Here is a 21,180-nt window from a genome sequence, read left to right as displayed (position 1 = left end):
TATCAAATAATACATATTTAATGTTGCATACATTAGACCCATCGATTAAATTAAATCGCGAAATAGACGGAACACCCATTTTTCAGTCCCAAATTAATTTTTTGGGGTCACGAAAAAAATTAAAGTCCTAACAAGTTCGACCTTGATCTCCGATCGATAATCACGAGACTCGCGTAATCTTGTGAGCTCGCAGCGGCGCATTACAAATTGTAATACGAAGGAGAGATTCGTAACGAGCCGTATCGTGGAACGACGCCGGGACGTCGGAATGGCTGTAAATCATCCACCGCCGTCCGTACTCTTTTGCAATTAAATCGGGCGCGCTCATTTCGAACGAAGGGAAACGTATCACTCGCGAGAGGGCAGCTGTAAATCACGGGGAGTTAATAAAGCTCCCTGGTGCTTCCTTCGTTCATGGGTGCATCTTGGCAGGCGAAGAAATTCGACGGGAGCGAGTCACGAATCATTGATCGAGACCGGGATCGAAGCGATTAAAACGCCGGTATTCTTGGATACGGTTTCCAAATAATTATAAATTGTGTCAGATTATATATACATATATATATTATTATATTAAATATTACATGTTAGATTTATTGTTACATATTAAGCGTTTGCAAAAGTAAGTATGATATATTAAAACCATGACAAGATTTTGTTGATTCATCAACTTTAAACTGTCCTGCAAGCTCTTCTGACGTTTGGTTTAACGCCTAGTTTTCATCAAGCAGTGCTTTCAATCCATTGTTCTTTATTTGGACTGGACACAACCAGAATGGTTTGTCATTATTTTTAAATCTTTTAAATCATAGACAGCAACGGACAATATTCTCTCCAATAGATTTCACAAATTAGTCTTTTAGTTATTGTTACAGTTTCAGTTGGATTAAAGTATTAAATTATACGGTGAAAATGAATTTTATCTAGTCCATATGATTCATCTGACAATGAATTATCAACCATCAATTATCATAAATTATGATTAATAGTTAAAAACTAGAAACCAACTTAAAAATAATCAATTATTAAGTCATTACTATAGTTATTTATATGTGACCTTATGAACTTGTGCAAGCACCTAATCTCACATCCTCTGATTGTATTATTAGATTAGATTATTACACATTAGATCTGTTAATTAAGCCAAATTGAAGATGAAATTATCGTTTATTTGAGTAAGAGTTAAACCTCTTTGTGCGAGACATATTGTAGCTTAATAACAACTTGCGCGATTTGAATACAGTTATATACTGTAAAAGTATGTTTTTACTATATATTTGTAAAAGAAATGTTGATAATATAATAATATAAGATAAACTATTTAGTCCGAATTTTGATGCGAAAAATTTTATTAAAATGATTATTAAAAAATAAGGGAATAAAATTCTTAATACAATTCTTTAAAAAATGTGTACTTTTGAATTGGTATAAGTAAGAAAATCCTATAGTGTATCCCTCATTATTTTAATCTTAAAGATATCACTCAACTCTAACAAAGTTTTTTTAGACATATATCTTATTCAAGATTACATTAACCAATTCGGGTTCTAATAAGATTTTGCATGACAATATTTCTATTTAGGACGACCAACAAAATTATTGTTAGATTTGTACCCAGTTAAATTCTTAGCTACTTCAAAATTGTTCTTTCCGTAGACTCGTATAACGTGGGCAATTGCAAATTGCGCGCTGCAGGAATATGTAATGAATTTTACATGAATCGTGAGAGCATCGGTTTATTCATTATATCAGAATCTCATTTCGCGTCGGTACACTATGCCCACGTTATATCGCGCATATTCTGCCATTTTGCTAACAGCCGTAACCATATCGATACTGTGTGGCGTATCGTTGCATATTCGAGATAAAGAGGACCGATTAGCTTTCACGGAGAAACGCGGGAGATTACCCGCGTTATCGATCGCCTCGAGAACTTTCCTCGACGCGCGTGACAGAGGCCTTAAGGACAACTCTCGCGCCGGAAGTTGGCCCCCAACGGACAAAGTTCACCAGGCTTGGGCCGATCATCTTTATCTCAAGTTCCTCTCCCTACTTCTTCCCCCTCCCCCTCCCCTCCTTGCCCTTTGCGCGCTTGCCGCGCAATTTTCATGTGTGCAAACTAACACTCTGGGAGTTGACGTGCGAATGTTAAACGCGTTTGTTCGACGCGAGCGGAACATGCGGAGGAGGTCGAAGGAGGTCGAAAGGAATCGATAATCTCGCGTCCCAAAAGTCGATGCCTCCTCCTCCCCACTACCTACTACTCGTTTAACCCTTCGCTCGCAGCATTCTCGCGTTGACGGGTGGACAGATAGGGTGGTTGTAACTGGAGGGTGAGTGTCGCGGGACAAACGCCTCCGATTCTTTTCCCTATTCCAGGAAAGCGATTGACCGTGTAGACCTCCTCGGTAGACAAAGTATAGAAGCGAAACTATGCCACGTAACGCGTAAGTGATGTAGGCGACCCGTCGTTGAATTAAACATCGGCAAACTTCCGGAAGGATAGTTGCCATTTGCGTGAATGTTGATAATGCCGAACGAGGAAAGTATAGCATGGAACTGATACAAGTTAAATATAGAGGCCTTTTTCACTTACAACATTGTACTGATCTACGCATACCTAAAAAGGAAAGCTATTCCACGACGCAAATTTATTCGCCATCCTCGAAGCTATTCGCTCGTAAATATAGAGGCGGTTGAACAGTCAGGTGGGAAATTATTATTAAATATTCGAGTACTCGTAGATGGTACGGAGATAGTACGAAATGAATTTGTGAGCGTGCGAGCGAAGATTTTTCGTAAGAAATATCCCGTCACCGCCATTGTTTTTAATCAAGCGCCTTCGCTTTGCCACGGGACAGCGAGTATGAATAAAGAATCACCGTGAATAATTGAACGCCCTTCTTCTCTCGCGGGTGTACACTTATAACGCGAATCAAACGCTGCCGATGAAAAGTTTAACGCCGAAGTAAAACGCTCATCGGCGAATTATCGATGAAACTGAAACGTCGCGGTTTAGTGGAGATCGCTGTTTTTCCGAGCGGAGCATAATAACGCACTCGGGATAACGCCTGAAGTACTTTACTTCGAAATAATTAGCTTAATGCATGCTTGACCGATATATCATTAGTCTATATTTTATTTTGCGCAGTAACGATTTTATAATATGGAGCTCGCGCGTTTACGTGCATCCTTCGACCTTCCACTGATAGGTCCTCAAATTACGGTAATAATAGATAGATATCGAAAATTCAATATCTAATATTTTTAAAAATCTATTTTAGACATGAAACAGTAATACTGATTTCTCCGCGAATAATAATAATAATAAATTGTCTCTTTACTGATACGAAAGAATATATTGTACATTTCTTTTCACTGACTAAAGTACACTTTCCGCGAAAATTAATATTTTTCTTTTCTGTGATTTTGCATCATCCTTTAAAAGCTGTTTTTTTTTTTTGCTAATATATAATTTATAATATATAGTTTACAATACGTTTCTAGTCAATGATTAATTTTGCTCAGCTAAAGAATCTTTATAGATAGAGATCCAGCATACAAGTATATCTGATATATTTTAATCTAGTATCTGAAATATCGTATCTTTTTTCAAGTTGGTTTTATATATATAACAAAAATTTTATTAATATAAATTGAATTATTTGTTAACAGCAGGAAACTCTTGGTTGCAGATCCTCTAATATATCATGTATTGTGTCATCATTATGTCATGAGTCGGTTGACTTTTAATCAGATTTTGAGGCCGAAAGCGTGTCGGATGTGAACGAACAATTCGAAATTCCGATGTCGAAAAATCGCGATTTATATAGCTACGAACGCCGCGCATATTGCAGTCCTTTCCGAGAACGCTCATGAGCGTAAGTCGTTGGGTATCATGCTGTGTTTGTTCAATAGTCAATTCGAAGCGGCGCGCGGCGGCGGCCGGCGAACGGCCAGGCGAATTACGCCATGAGAGTGCTGAAATATTTTGCGCGAGAGTTCTCGCGCGCGGCGGCGCGCGGTGGCAGTCCCACATTTCGGTGTTCCGAGCTTGCAAGCTCCAGAATTTATCGCCACGGTGAAAAGCGCCGCGCGTTGCAGCCTCGCGATCGATCTGCTTGTTCTTCCTCTCCTTAGCGGTTCCCTAAAAATTACTCCGCACTATTCTCCGTCGCAAATTACGTTTTAGAAACGTAGAGAGAGAAAGAGAGCTATTTAATTAACGATAGATGAGACTTTTTAGAATATTGTTGTTAAATGAAGGAATTAATACACCGAGAAAAAAATGTTAATTTGATTAAATTTCTTAATTTGATTGAATTTCTTCAGTTTAAATATTTGTGCATTTAACTTGTACGAGTTAATGATAAAGATTGTTATCAAAAAAATATTCTGTGTTAAAGATGACCGTTTAAAAAAAAGGAGAAGTAAATTGTAATTGTTTGTAGTAGAAAAATAGATAATTTTCTATGTATATATTACTATAAATTAAAATTATTTTTGTTACTGAAACGAAAAACAAAATTATCAACATTTTTATAATGCGCTCAGCTATATCGACATGGAGTACAGGATAAATAATTTTCATGTAAGAGAGATTTTAACTTTCGATCGAGGCGAGGTTGTAATACGTAGTTGTTACGTCGGCCGCGACGTATCGAACGATTTTGCAGAGGGGGACGCGTATTATTCCGTGAGTAAACTGCAACGCTTATACATGTCTGAGACACCGGGATAAGCAACGGCGCGGCGCGGCATTGGGAGGGCATATATACATATATATATCTTCCGAGCGTTTAATACCATAATGTGCACGCAATCGGCAACGCGCCACGCGAATTACACGTAAAACTTGTGGCGTGCGTGTGGCCGCGCGCGTCGCAAGTGGGCGCCTCCCACGCACGTGGTGAATAATTTCGCGAATTTCTTCGGCATTACGCGTGTAAGTACGTACGCGTCGTCGGCGAGCGTATACCACGTCGCGGGGTAAGGTGTATCGCGGTAAAATCGTCGTATAATCGGGACGAGCGTGGAAGATTGAAAACAAAAATAATATTTCGAAATGGAAGCCATTTTATTTCTCGGCCGGGTCGCGCGACTAATAAAAATTATTCCATATTCCTTCCACGATTTTTTTTTCATGAACAAGCGTCTTTTTTCACCATCTTGTTGACAAGCGGGTAACAGAGAGAGAGAGAGAGAGAGAGAAATCAACACGCGCGACAATAAATAAGCAATTACCAACAAGTATGACGACAGGATTGCGTAACGCTTCCTCTCTCTCTCTCTCTCTTTCTCTCTCTTTCCTTATCTGCACCACCACTTCCTAGTCGAGGTGATATGCGCATTTGACGGTTATTAATACGGACGTGGAAGATCTCTCGCGAAAGTTTTACTCCCCGCTGCATTGGGCGCGAGAAATCAGCACGGCGAGCGAAACGAAAAGTCATATCTTATCTTGCCATACTGCGCGATAATATCCACGAGTACATGCTGATCTGTTGCCGATTGACGACGAAATGTATAATTGAATCAATGTTAATTTAATTTACATTATATACCGCTCATTTTCTAGCAACAACGGTATTGCTCAGAAAACTGAATTTTTTCAGTTTGAACGTTTTGAAATCATTAAAATTTTGTAATGTCAATTTCAAGTGCGATTTTCATGTTCAAAATTTCAACTTAAAGTATATTAGCTTTTCACTCAATGTATTGAATTTTCCTTAGATTTTTGTTAGCAGACAATTAAGAGATTTTTTAGTTATGTGATTGTTTTAACAAAAATATGCTCGTTGTAATACATCATAGAGTTGTAAGAATCGACAAAAGAAAAAACAGATCGTCCTCCGCATTTCGAATCTCTCGATTAGATTATACCAGTCTCGGAGAGAATTTCGAGCACTACCGCGTCGCACCGAGACGCCAATCGTGATAAGATCAAGCCGACCCGAGCGACGGTTTCGCGTATCGCATTTATGGCACTTAGGCGCGTTACGATCACGTGATTCCGGTGTGTCTGGCACCGCGTGAGATTTGTAATTATAATTACGCGAATTTACATGTCAAGGAACGTCGATAGGTATACGTGCACCGTATCGCGCGGTGATATGCTCGCTTGCTTCGTGCCCCGGCGGATCCGTCTGTAAATATTCTTTTGTTAACAATACGTCGTAACGATACGCTAGCCTTTAAGTGTTCTTATCGGGAATATCTATTCGTACGAAAAAACACGGGCTCTCATCGAGTTCTGCGTAAGCATAATAAATTAATAGTAAAACGCTCGATAAAGGATTTTTTAGAGAGACTGGTCAGTAATTTAAATCATGAACATTATTTCCTCTTCCGTTAGATATTAAGATAATATTATATAAAAAGAAAGAGTAACGGTTTGTATATTTAAGTGAACTTTCTTTGACTGGATGTAAGAATTAATAGCTTCTTTTTAGAAAAGTACAAAGAGTGCATTGTACGAATACATAATACTCGGGCTACAATAAAAGCTTTGTTTTCGAATTTTTTATTTGCGCGTATCCGTAATTCGGTATTTGCAATCATTTTTTATTCGTTCAACCCTGAAATAACCGAAATAATGTTAAGAGTAATTAAATAATACAAAAGACAAAACATGATCTTTTTCAATAATTTTGTTTTATATTTTAAGTTCAATTATATCAGCTAGCTGTATACTACAATTTATGTTTTACGAAAATTAAACATGTTTTTACTTCAAGTATTACATATCTTTTTTCATCTTAATTCTTCTCACGTTTTTTTCCGTATACACGATTTTTATGGCTGATGATCTTTCGTTGCAAAATACAATATGACAAATACAAAGCTTTTATTGTATTTTGTTAAAATAATATATAATATGACGTAGATAAATAGAGAAGTAGATAATTTTACAAACAGATCAATTAAAGTGAGCCTTTAATAAACCTTCAATAATCGAAGTGAGATGTGTATTCACAATATTTAAGTCACGTGAGAATTCTCTTTTTTTTTATTATTTTTCTACATATAAATAATGTAATGAATAATGAAATAAGTTTAATTACAATTTCAATTTTTTAAGGTGCATTTGAAATTTTAAATCGCATGCGATTACACGAACCTAATACGGTCTTGCGATTTAAGAAATAAAATCGCACATTTTTACTTACATGTTCGTTTGTTTTCGAACAATAGAAGTTTGCCGAGACCGAGGAATTTATTTCCGAAAAAGAGCGAGGTTTTCAGCGGACAGGAACGGCCCTCTCGCCCACGTTTGCGAGCGCGTCATCCAACTCGTCCAGAAGTAATTGGCGCGCGTGATCGTGTCGAGGCTAAATATGGAGGCTTTGCAAACCAGAGGGACGTCCGTCCTTACGCGTATGCGATCCTCCGGCCAAGCTTATCTCGATCTCTGGGGGCGGAGGGAACGTTTCGTACGTGATCACTTTTCTCGGGGAACGTCTGAATCCCGATCGCTTTGCAGGCCACGCGATGAACTCCTCGTCCAAGGACGTGGCTGCGAGAAAAAGAATTGGGTCAAGAAGTTTCCTTCAACGGCCTGCGGCCTCTCGGCTGCTTTATCCTCGTTTTCACCGCTGCTCCCTGGGATCTCGTCGAACTCGTCGTCCCATTCCGTTGAATTCCCAACCGTTGAAGTTTACGCGTTCCGATAGTCTCCTCCAATTACACAACTAAAATCTTTTTGTGGCAAATTATTTAAATTCAAAATCTTAAAAAATCTAGGAATTTTTAAAAATACTTTTATAAAATTTAAGTAAACCCCTAGAAATGTATTATAGTATTATCAATAGGAATTCTAGTTACCATAATTGAATTTCTGATTTGTATAGCTGGGACATAACATAATAAGTATACCTGATTTGTACCTTTTTAATTGAATCTGATTTTTAATTTATGCAACCAGCTTTTTTTTCTCGTTTTTTCCTTATTTTTAGTATAATTAAAGTTGTAAAAAAATTACAAGAATTAAAGCTATAAGTACTAGAATTACATGATACAGTAATTATTAGAACTTAATTTAAAGGAAGCATTAGTTCTTATAGAACTTGGATAAAACTCAGGTAAAACTTAAAATCTAAATTTTATATCGGAATGTATTCTATAGATATTTAATGTCGAGCAATTCGTCAAGAAACCCTAGATCCTAGATTGGAAAAGAATTTAAACGAGAGAAATAACCGAGAATGCTTACAACACCACCTTGCACGTTCCTTACATCCACCGCAGAAAGGAAAGTTTTCACGTAAATAAGCAAATTGTTTGTGGCGGCTAATTACTGGAAACAATTAATAATTAGAAAAGAATCACATCAAAGGGCGGCGCGAGCTTGACAATGCGAGCGAGAGGATTCGATCTTTCGGGTGGACGTGATCGTAACGTTCGTTCGGAAGCTGTGTAAAAGCGGTCATCAGCGTGATAACCGTGAAAAACAGCAACAGCGCGATTGGAACTCTCGGAGGAGACTCTCGTAATGGAGTTGTATCAATAATACAGAAACGTAATAACTTTGGGACCGAGGGAGCCGCCACACCTTATTAACCGCATCATTTCCACCGCAATTATATAGCACGCTCGTACGTTTCCTCCGTACGTTTCTGGATTAACGCGATACTCGCGGAAACCGAGCGAGCGAGCGAGCGAGCGAGCGCGTGTACACGCGATACGCCGTCGGGCTGTAATAACCGTCACGAGGTTTTTCCCTCCTCCCTTCCCCGCTGTAACGCGATATATGCCACGCTTTGATTCTTGCGTTGCGACCTGGAAGGCCACACGGATACTGTAACGCTAATGCGCGAGATGGATTCCCCCTGCTCGCGAGTTCGCAGCCAGGGTGGTCTGCAACGCCAATCTCGATGCTAATTGCGAGGGTAATTCATGACACCGAGGCACGTAGCGTGGCAAAGACGATAATTACGGCGGAAATTATGCGAAATCTTCCTCCCCGACTTGGCGATTCACCCTCCTCACTCTTGGACCAATCTGAATTCGATTTCTTCTCGACGAAAATACAAAGCAGCGTTTCGTTAAAATTATTGACTCCTCGACTAGAAATTGGCCTGATGTATTATGAGCAGCTGAATTTTAAAACATACTTTACTAAAGGCCATCCTGATTAGGTTCTTATCATTGCCCAATCGGGTTAACCATAGCACAACCGAAAGTAAAATTAAATCATATAATTTAATCAGATCTTGATAATGACTTGATATATGTATATATGTCTTGTCGAAGAATGTTAATTACAAACACAGATTTTCACATGGTTACACAAGTGGGTCCTGATCAGGACATATAGTCCTAGTGCAATATTGTTACGTTACATCCAGCGATATTCCATAATCCATAGCCGGTGCCTGTCCTCGTTCGCGGCTGATCGGCTGGCCGGTCGCGTGGCAGATGGACGGTTCGGTTAGAAACTAGGAGGACGCCGCGCCGCTGGCGCGACGTATTGTCGTCTCGCCGCTTGCTCGCTCGTTGTGTAACCACGTCGCGCACATATTTGTAACACGGTGCGCACATTGTTGCTCCATTCCGCGCGCTCAGCGCCTCGCCTATAGACACTTTGTAGAGTAGGTCGCGCGCCATTCTGATAATTTCGCTCTTTCGCAGCGTTACCAGCGTAAATTAGTGCGCCCTGATGCAGACGCCGAGAAACAGTGCGCCGTCCAACACTACGGGAAAAAAAAAGGGAGAACGAACGTTTATTTATACGGCCTAATACTTCCTGTGTTTTACGGGATTTTCGTACACTAAAAGAGGTTTCTCTTAGAATTCAAACAGGGTGCATTTCGAAGAATTATATGTTATTTTTCCTGATTTGTTAACGTTCCGTATACATTGATCGACATTTTTGTTCCGTAAATTCTTTTTCTTGAAATTACAGTGAAGAAAATGTTTAGTATTTACGATCATAATTGCCGGTAAAAGTTCCAGAGTGATTAGTGCTATAATGTTAGTAGTATTAACTTTATAGTTCTTTGAAAAAAATTTATTATAAAAATTACAATAACTTTAAATATTAATATATTAAAATATCAACAAAAACATATAATATAGATGACAGAAATAAAATAAATATTTTTATACAATAAATGCAATAACAATATTATAATGACTATAATTTTTTTTTAATATTTGCTTACTATTTACGCAATAATTATTATGATTTGCAAAGTCAGAACAGCTACAAATAATTGGCAAATTATTGCGAATTATAGTTGAATAATAACAATTGTAAAATTTCTTCTCTCATTGTCATGTCCATTTCCACCAATAAAGATTAACGTTGATCTCGTTTTAACTTATTCTTCATCTTTTATTGATTTCTAAGAATTAGACAAAAATAGAATCCTAAATAGCACAAGATCTATAGAATGTTTTATGCATAGAACATTCTATGCTATCTGAGATGAATTGTTAAACCGACATTAAAATAACAAGAGCTGTACTTAATTATAACACTTATATAAAATTTGTTTTTAATATAACTATACAAATATTTTTTAAGGATGCTAAAATATACAGAAGCCATAAACAAATTTTTGTATGCTTGTAAAAATAATAGAAATTAACTCAGAACTGTCGTGATCCAAGATATGTCAGAAAAATACCAAGAAACAAACGTGTGTAGAGCACGGAAGAAAATAGATTAAGTGATTCAGCGGAGCTATAGCTTGCTGTGCGAGTTCGACATCTATAACTATGAAGATTAATAATAGTTCAACAAAGAAACTATGCCTGAACGTAGTAAACGGTTAGAGCAACTGACTTCTTTGCTACAATGAACATTGCGAATGTAATAAGTTTTCTTCATTACAACAACAAAAGTATGCGCAATCTTAGCTAATAAGTCTTGTAATAAGAATTTTAATTCATATCGATTGTTTTACGTAGAAAGTTGTCTTATTGAATTAACGATTGTCCTATGTTTTCATTACAAGTATGATTAATTACAATTGCTCATTTTATTTTGTAAAACTTGCACTTTTAAGAAATAAACTGTTTGTATGGCTATATATTATATACACAGATCTATTGAATTAGTGAAGGTCTGCTGAATTCTTAGATGTTTTAATATCTGTTTTTCCACGAGAATATCGACGTCTATTAAAATATAAAATAGTCATCATTGGTTAAATTTTTGTAAAATTTTATTAAATTCGACTAAAGTTAAGTAAAATACTTCAAAATCTCATGACCACCATGATTCTGAGGTCCAATTTTAAGAAAAATAATTCTCTCCACGTGTAGGATACTAGGATAAATTCCCATCCGAAATGTTGACATCTCTCGTGGCTTGATTCGGTTCACGCGCGCACGCGATTATCTTTCGCGCAATTCATTTCCGTCCGTCACAACGCGCGGATATATTTTTTAAGCGGTTTTACGCGCGACTCCACAATCCACGTTAAATTGCGCCTGATTATCGGAATGTGCGAATGGGCGCGGCGCGGCAGCGAAAGCGCGGGCGTGATTCTTTAAAACAGGCATGACAGTTTGAACCGACGCGACGCAACGCTCGGTCGACAACACGCGCGCAAATAACGTTGCGGCAATAACGATTATTCAAAAGCGCGCGCGGCGGGCGCTGCGGGGGATCCATTTTTCGTTTGAAAGCCGATGCATCGAATCCGCGCGCGTCGCGGGGTCCGGTGGCGGCACATTTACATTTGCACGGATGAATATCGTAATTGCATCTGCAATCGCGCGTGTGCATGATCGCTCGCCCTCCTACCGCGGCTCTCTTTTTCTCTCTCTCTCTCTCTCTCTCTCTCTCTCTCTCTCTCTCTCTCTCTCTCTCTCTCTTTCCCTCTCGTTCGCGCATTCGGAGATAGCAAGGGATTAAAAAAAAAACTCGGCTTCCCATCGGCGCTGAAATATACCGCCACGCCATATTATACCGTGGAGTCATTTTTGCCGCGGCTTTTCGGCCGAAATTAAATCATTTCGCGATGTCGCGCGGGGGAGACAAGCGCGTCTGATTAACGACGGGCGCGCGAAAACCAACCGGACGCCTAAAATTTGTCATAAACATCCGTTACGGCGTGTACATGTCCCTCCCTCCTGCCCCCGCCTCTCTATCTCATATTGTCTCCCTGCCGTCGAAAATACGCGAAATCCAATCGCGGAATTACGACCACCGCTGTTCACGTTGCGGACGGGTACAATGAGGAACGCGACGGTTCATTTTTTGTTTTTTAGTGAACCAGAAGTGAACAAGTTTGCATCCTCCGAGATCGGGAGGAAAAGACGAGGCGGGAAAAGGAACATGCTATAAATTTCCGTCGCGAAATATCCAACGCGGACACAACGAGGTGGAAACGATACGCGATCGTGATCTCGTGATTTCGCGCAAGACGGTGGAGACCGGAGGAGGAGACGGAGGGAAGTAGGGGAATGTGATCTGAATAAATTCCGCGTGATAGCTTATCCTGGAAGCGCGGCGATTACGTAAACGCGTCGTTGCACAAGAAGCGGTAAGTGCCTATCAGTCGGCAGATTACAATTCTTGTGCGCCGATTCCGTTCGTGCAATTCGGACTCTTCTCGGTGAGTTTGAATGTGGAGACTGAAAATCGCGAATTCTTATTTCACAGACTCTTTTATGAACCGCATCAAGATAAAAAGATGTTCCAGAACAACCGAACGTCTAATGATGCAGAACCAAGATTGTTGAATTTTGCAAGAATTTACGATGCAAAATGATCTAATTATATAATTAATTGAAATATGGCGTGTATATGTGTGAAACATTAATGACTAACATATATTTTTTTAATTATTCAAGAAAAACTTGTAAAAAGTATTTGAATAATCAGGAATCTAAAACATCTGTCTTTAATGTGTTAAATGCTTATCTTAAATCTTAAGTACTTTGTTGTCTCGTATATAAAGTAAATACAAAAAGATTATATTGAGAAATATATATAATTTGAACAATTTTTTAAATATCAAAATATAAATCTTATATAATAAATTAATTCTTTTATAATATAAAACAACAATATATAAAATATATAATATAAAATATATAATGTAAAAATAACATTACAAAATTAATATATATTTTTCATAATTCTTATATTTTGTTTGTAATTAAATTATTATACTTAAGACTTTCTTTCTCACAAGACTTCCAATGTTATTTTTAAAAATTATTTGAAGAAGAATGTGGCCAAAAATTTGAAAAAAATGCAGAAATTTGTGTATACTAATCATAAGCTTATCCTCAAAATTTAGTTTTTATTACTTTGTAAAAAGGCTGAAGAACCTTCTTAATTAACGACGCAACAATGCTCGGTTCTTTCCAGACGCGCCGCGCGTGTGTTATCTTCGTGCGTAAGTAAACCAAAAATACTGTAGTTGTGTTTCGAGATTCGGCGGACCCTCTTCCGTTATCTATACGACGGAATAGATAACGGGAGTAAGGGCCCGCGGAAAGGCCCTTATCACGAGTGAAAATGCGGAAGCGATAAACGCGTGCGAGAAGGTGCGTCTCGGTCGTAAGCGAAAAGCGGACCGCGAGGCGTCGTCCATATGTCACGAAACGTCGTCGTTCTCGCCAGCTGATATTTAGGTCGTGTTAACAGCCGCGTCTGGCGGGAGCGTTGTTAACGAAATGTAACGCTCAATAGACCGGTGTATCCGCCCACACTCCGTGTCACACACACACACACACACACACACACACACATACACCTACGAGCGCCGCTCGCACACACGTCAAGGTTAGTAACATGCTTCTTATCTCGAGACGCACCACCCGACGCGTCGCCTTGCCTCGCAAAGATTCACCACTCGAGATGTCCGATTTGTCACCTCCGCCAGGGCTTTCGTGTCGTAAAAACAGGAAATTGAAATGGGAAGTAACAGGGTCTTTTGAATTCTTCAGAGGTACGTGCGTCATGTAAAATCTCCAAAATCTCTTTTAGTAAAGAGAAATGAAATTTTGAGTAAATAGGCCTGAGATTAGTCGCATTATATTACTAACTTATATATATTAAAATTTATGACATTGTTGTTTTGAGCAGTTGATAATAGAAATAATAGATTCATTCGTCATGTCGTTATTGCGTAATTACAAAGCATTTTGTTTGTGGAAAAAGAGAGCGAAATTAAATAGGACACATATATTTGTTATAACACGCAGAAAAAATTAGTATTAAATTAAAATTAATATATTTTTTAATAATTGTTTTATATAAGCAATAAATTATATTCATGTTTATATATATGAAATAATGAAACCACAATCTTGCACATATAATATATAATTTAACTTTCTTTAAATAATTTGATAATCTTGAATTTTTACAAAATATAACATTTTTTACTTCAGTATTATAATAATTATTTATAAAAAAGGGCAATATAATAATTTCGACAATATCAATAATTCTACTTCTTAATTTGAAAATATTGTTATTTCTTATTCGATATTTTTTCCTCTCAACTCATGAAAATTATTATTAAATAATGTTTTTCTTGATAAAATTATATAAAATTTCTTCGTGTTAACATTATAAACAAATTGTCTGTTTTTAATACTATATAATCTTATTTTAATATTATATATATATATTGAAAATGAAGATTTTCAAACAAGAATGTGTTTTAGCGTATGTGTTTTAAATTAAGTTTTTCCAATTAGATTTGCTTGTACGATTAACAAAGAAGAGATAAAAACATTCGAAAAGAAATCGCGGGATACACATAATAGCAATAACGTGACCCGAATCCGAGAATGCCAATTCCAGACGTCTGACTCATTCGCAACTTAATCAATGGCGCAACGTGCCGTTTATTATGTACAGAACAAGTGGCGGACTTTAAGAGGGACCTAGTCGTCTTCCGTTTTGGACATTATGAATGATGGTTTCATGAATTAAGACGGCCTTCGCGTGTCCTAAGTTGATTCTGGCTGTTGTTCCTCGTAGTAACGATCTTTCAGAAGAAAGTGCTTCAGGTAGCAACGTGCATGCATTGAAAGAGAATTAATCTCTAATCTACAATTATTTGTTTCATAAAGTAAGAATGTACAATTTTTTTTTAAATATGATAATTTTAAACAGACATAACTTGCTCACATAAAATTTTGTATAGTTTTATCGAGAAAAGTATATTCATCTTTATTTAAAAATAATTTTTGCAAGTGAAGAGAAAAGAATATCGAACAAAGAACATAACAAGATCAACGATATTGATATATAAAAATTTGAATTTTTAATACTGTTATTATCAAAATCATGTATGTGTGTGTATGTGTGTGCGAGCGCGCGCGATTTTCACGCATATAATACTGAAATAAAAATACAATATTTTGCTAAAATTTAAGATTATTGAAGATTATCTTTAAAAAAGATTTTAATGTACGTATGTATGTATGTATGTATGTATATATATATATTTACATATGAAATGATTGTAGATTTAATACTACTTTTTTCTATGTACTCGGACTACTCGAAGATACTCGCAAACGAGCTTTCATTAGAAATAGAGGTAGGAGCGGTAGGAGATACCGTCGAGAGTTAATGAGGTAGCTGCCCTTTCCGTAAATTCATTCGTAACCGCATTCCCACGAAATGTTAACGTGACGTGAAACTTGGACGTGATGGCACGCCGTATCTTGACGAACTCTACGTTCGTCTCTTGGTTTTAGAATCACGCGTTCAGTTACATTGTCCAAAAATCGGATCTTACAATGTACCACTCGCATTCGGCGACAATTGAGATACAGACATCGTTGCATATCAAATCATGACGATAGGGATCGAAGCTTGATACCCAATCGCGAATACGATATGCGGATACGCAACAAGTACGTCTGCAACCCGCCTTTAATGAGCGGCACGATGGACTAGGACACGCAGCGAGGTAAACCGTTCGCGATGGCGATACGGTATTTTAGTCCTAACGGCACAGAGAAAGAGAGAGAGAGAGAGAGCACGCGGGTTATCCTGTATCCTCGCTCCTTGCACGCGCACGAATTTGCATGAGCTGCAGATTATTACTTCCGGATGAAGTCGCATAACTCGGCCTCCGCGCGGTCAACGGAGTTGCATCGCGTTCGGCAAGCGATTTGATCCGCAGCTGATAATTTCGCTGAGAGAGGTGATAAGGGATGGGGCGGATGAAATCGGCTCGCCCGCGAAACACTCGCAAACGGGTCGCGAACAACCGTGACGAGGCCCGCGTATGCGGCGCGGCGGGGTTACTTGCACCCCGAGGCGGTTAGTTTTCTCCCCTCGACGAGCCACTCTTGCATCTTCTCGCGTGATTGCGTATTAATTTCTGCTCGCCAAGCGTACCGACGACGATCGATTAACGACGGCGCGCGAGTTTGTCGATGACCAGTAACGAGAATAAGAAAGGAACAAATATACATATAAACGAGAGTCGAAAATAAACATATCGCGATCGAAACACGTTATTTTTGTTTAGCGATAGATTCGCGCTTTACGAAATTGCGAGTGATGCTTGATTTGCGATTTATCTCTCGCGAGAATTCCGATAAGATATATTTAACCACGAGATAAGGTTGGCTAGAGACGCGCGCTTGACGACCAATCTACACACGTGTACACCGAGATACAATAATAATAATATCACACTGAATGATATGTGTCGAGGCTACGGACTTAAGTTTACATTAAAATAAATTAAAAAATGTGTATGAACGCATTAAGATATTCGTAGCCTAATCTTATATTTAAAATTGTCTTAAGTACAAATCTTGAAGTGTAATAAACGAATCGCAGTATCGTATCAACGTCACAGAACATTAAAAGAGAGCCTTGAAATAAGAACGAATTACAAATATCAATTAAAGATTTTTTTCTACAACTAAAAACGTGTGTATAGGGTAAATTAGGATATGACGGCTATTTTTTTTCCCTAAAAGTTATGAAAGATGGCCAATGCTTATATTTCAATATTTTAATAATATAAAATTTTTATGAAGTATTTTCTTTTTAACATCGATAGTGCTACATGCTTTAAGCTTCAATAAATATATCAAACGCTATTAAAAAACAACAAAATTAAAAGTATGTTTTTTGCAGTTTAAGAAACTATGGCCATCGACTCGAGTTTACTCTATTCCGTTATTTATATCTTTGAAATTTAAGGCTAGATACATCAATAAACGAATTTTCTTTGCAATTTTCTTTGCGTTGCAGCTGAAAATGTTAGACTTGGATTTCTGCTAAAAATACTTGTTTATCAATACCCGTTGGTGTGCATTTTGACACGGACGGCGTCTTAATTCGCCGATGGACCTTTGACCAGCGTCGGATCGAAAGGAAGGCAGGAAAGGAAAGAAAGAAAAATCTCATGTTTTCTCGCGACTGCAAATGGCGCGACTCTCGCCAGAGAGTAATTAGCTCAACGAGACGCGCAGTTTAAAGTATTTCTTGTTTTCATTTATTTATTTTTTTGCCTCTTGGAGCTCCAAAGCCGCGACGCGTGAGAGGGGATGCAGGAAAGAGCGAGTTCGGAGTGCAATATCGACGCGAACGGTGCCACATCGTTATCTGCCAACCCCCTCGACGCGCACCTTTCGCCCTGCGGAATTGCCTCGTGAAAGCAAGAGCTTTTCTTCGACCGAAGCCTTTTTCCGTCGTCTCGGATCCGTTGCGACTTGCACGCGTGCAATCTATGTATAATACGTTGTGTGTCCTCTGCGCCTTTAATGTAACGTTATACGATCGGGCGCACGTAAAGGATTAATATTCGGTGTGGCATCTAGGCGATATTTGTGCTCAAGTCGAACGTAAAAGAAATTCCTCTCTCAAAAGAAAACGCAATAAGAAAAATAGACATTAATAGTTTTTTATATAAATAATGACTCGGTACTTTCTTTATGTTCTAATTGCAAATTATTATTTGTACACATAATTTTTGTCTTACGAATTTCTTTGTTTTGAAAAATTAATATCACTGTAATTATATAGTTATAACATTAACACTTTAAAAAAATGACCACACAAATATTTTCTAGAATTAAAATATACATGAAAGTCATTGATGAAATTTGTAACACTTGTGGAAGTAATAAAAATTAAATCAAAAGTTTTGTGACCCAACGTGCGTAGAAAAACCGCCGAAAAATAACATGTTATTTATCGAAAATTCTTTTATATGTTTCATATTTTCTATTATTGTTGTAAAAAAATTAAATTGTAAATTATTTTTCGTTTTGAGAACATTTTAACTTATGTCTATTACATTAGACATAAGTTAAAAGGTTCTAAATGCAACTAAAAAAATTATAAATTGGTAATCGATCCAGCGTGTACTTGCCGAGATTCCTCTTGGTATTGTACGATGAGTCTTACATTTTGTCGGGTTCATCAATGACGGTTACGCCGGGGAGAATTTATTTCCCTTTATGCCTAGCATAATGTACTTCATTTCGCGAAACGTAAAAGGGGAGGACGGCCCGGTTGCCGGGGACTTGAAGAAACGTCATCTACCTTTACGACGGCGGCGGGTTCGCCAGTTTTGCGATTGGCGGGAGGATACTGCCACGGGTAGAGAAGGTTGACGGAATATCGTATTACATCTCTGCGGAAGACGCAAGATTATTCGAGCTCTCGGGGCCAGGTGGAAAGGGATGGCGTAGCAAGCTGTGAGGAGGTGGCGGGGAAACGCAGGAGGGAAACTCCGCGTAGAGCGCCCGATTCTCTATTAGAGGGTAATACGTATTATCGATTTTGGGATGAAACCGGGAGGGTTATCCCGGTTCAAATCATGACAAATGTATGGATACACACCGACGCGCGCGCAATCGCGCGCGCTCGTGCGTGCGTGTATGAGTGTGTATGCGTGTGTGTACGTGTGCATCGGCGGAAAAGTGTTTCTCGAGACCGCACCCTGGAAAACTTTTTCCAATCTCTTTTTCCTCCCTCCTCCCTCTTTTTCTTCCGGGGCCGTGAATTTGTTTGCCCGGCCGAAAACAAGGTCGTCGACTTGAAACTCTCGCAGAGATCACCGTAACTCGTGGCTCCTCTAAGCGGATTCGTCTTCAAAATCCGACGATAATTGCCTTGAATTTTCAGCCGCATTTCGATTATTCGAGATACTTCAATTAGAAATCAGATTGCGATATCGCTGCTGTGTATGGTCGAGATTTATCAAGGAATTTATCAAGCTAAATAGTCTGCTAATTCTTTAATAATAATTTTGTGAATAATATTTGTCCATCTTTTAATTATAAACTCATATAAAGTGAAATTTTGTATAAAATGATGATAAAATATGAGTATTGATTAACCAGTAATTATGAGAATAATCTTTTTTTTTTATAAATGATCAGCTGAGTATTTTTTCATTTTAATTAAAAGTAATTATTAGTTATATATTTAACGTATATTATTGATTGTTCTACAATTAGTGTTGGAGATCATTATATATAGATTTAGTCTATATTTTCTGAAAAAATATGGGGGAAAATTTAATAAACAGATTGGATTATTGATCTTCTTTCGCTGCTAGGATGTTGTAAAACTTACTCCAAGGGATTCCGAGTTAATAATAGAAATAATTAACTTTTCTTAACGTTTTCTTTTCTTAAATCAAGTCTTGTTATCGATCATTTTTAGAAACCTTTCATCAGAAAATTATTACACTTTCGATTACTGATCGATTCTGTAAATTAATGTATATTAACATGTTGTCAACAAAGACAACACAATCTTTCATATATTATGCAATTGCTATTTATTAATAAATTATTAATAATCAATCTTGCGATGGTTATTATTACGCGATTAATAAATATTTTAATCATGCCCTTTATAATAATCAATTATGAAAATTATTAATCATTATTCTGATAAAAACTGTATATATGATGAGTTTTAAATGTAAAGTATTATTGAGACATTAATATGATAATATAAATGAAATATATAATAATATCTATGTGTTCGATGTGTGATGACTCTGGATTAATCACGTCGCGCGCATAGAGTCACGACCGACGTGCCGTTGATCTTTCTGACTGGGTAGATAATTCGCTTGTCGAGATTTACGAGCCACAGCATCAGGATCCGGCGCGGTGCTCCGCGAAACAAAACGGCCCTCCGCGGGCGGCCGTCCGCGTCCGGCGTTCCGTATAAAGACAGCGGCTGAAAAAGCGGCGCGAGTATTGACAGGTACGGTGAGAAACTGCCCGGGTTAATCGCAGAAAAAGCTATGGACTCGAGCTCGGCGACACCAAGCGACGAGTTAAATACCTCGCGTCTCTCGGTTCGACCGTCGAGCAGAGCGAAAAAGCGGTAGTCTTTTAAAAGACCGCTCCGATTCAAACTTGATCGAAAGACGACCAATTAACTATCGATTGAATCCATATGTTGCAGACTTGCGTGGAATTTTTGGAATCTTCCTCCGAATTTGGGTTTTGGTAATTATTATCACGGAAAATTTTTGACAAGATAAAAATATTATAGACCTTTGTATATTTTTCTCCGCTAAACTTTTTATCTTTCAAAAAAATTTTCTGTAATAATAATAAATTTTTTATCTTTCAAAAACATTCTCTATAATAATAATATAATCCAAATTTAGGGGAAATATCTCTAATCTAGTCAAACTCTGATATATTAGCTAAAGTACTCCAAATGGCAATCAATATATTATTCTGATCTGCAGTGCTATACTTATAACTGTGATAATCAGTCAGTACTCAGTGTCTTTAAATGATTTCAACTTCATTGCTTTAGAGAGTAATAGACTCTCTTTACAACGGATGTAAATGGTACAGCAAAAAATTATTGTAATTGGAAAGCCTTTGTTAAACATTTTATTGATTTTAATCTTTGATCTCTTTATAGTAAATTGATTTTATTCACATATTTTGCCATGGAACTAAAGTTTATGATGATTAAATTGATGATAAAATATGATGACAAAAATATAATGATAAAACTTAATGATGAAAATAAAGTTTGAAAAAGTTACATCGTTTCCGAGAAATTTTATCGACGAACGGACGGACGGATGGATAAATGGACAAACGGAAAGCCAAAGATTGTAAAATTATGAAATAATTTGCTACGTTGCACTATTTAATAAACTTACAAAATTGATGGTAAAAATTGAAGTAGAGACATGGCAAATATTTTTAAAAAATTTTATATTGCTGGCAGATCTATAA

At 37.5% G+C, this 21,180-nt stretch overlaps 1 protein-coding gene across 4 annotated transcripts in view; it reads left to right on the top strand.

Moving 5' to 3' along the window:
- LOC105839070 (neurogenic protein mastermind) overlaps positions 1-21,180 on the top strand; it is a 263,604-nt gene that overhangs the window by 138,626 nt on the left and 103,798 nt on the right. The window lies entirely within an intron of this gene.

This window comes from Monomorium pharaonis, chromosome 7 (genome assembly GCF_013373865.1).
Source record: "Monomorium pharaonis isolate MP-MQ-018 chromosome 7, ASM1337386v2, whole genome shotgun sequence".
In the NCBI taxonomy this organism is placed as follows: domain Eukaryota; kingdom Metazoa; phylum Arthropoda; class Insecta; order Hymenoptera; family Formicidae; genus Monomorium; species Monomorium pharaonis.
The sequence above is the reverse complement of the archived record's forward strand: the minus strand, read 5'-3'. Positions and strand labels throughout refer to the sequence as shown.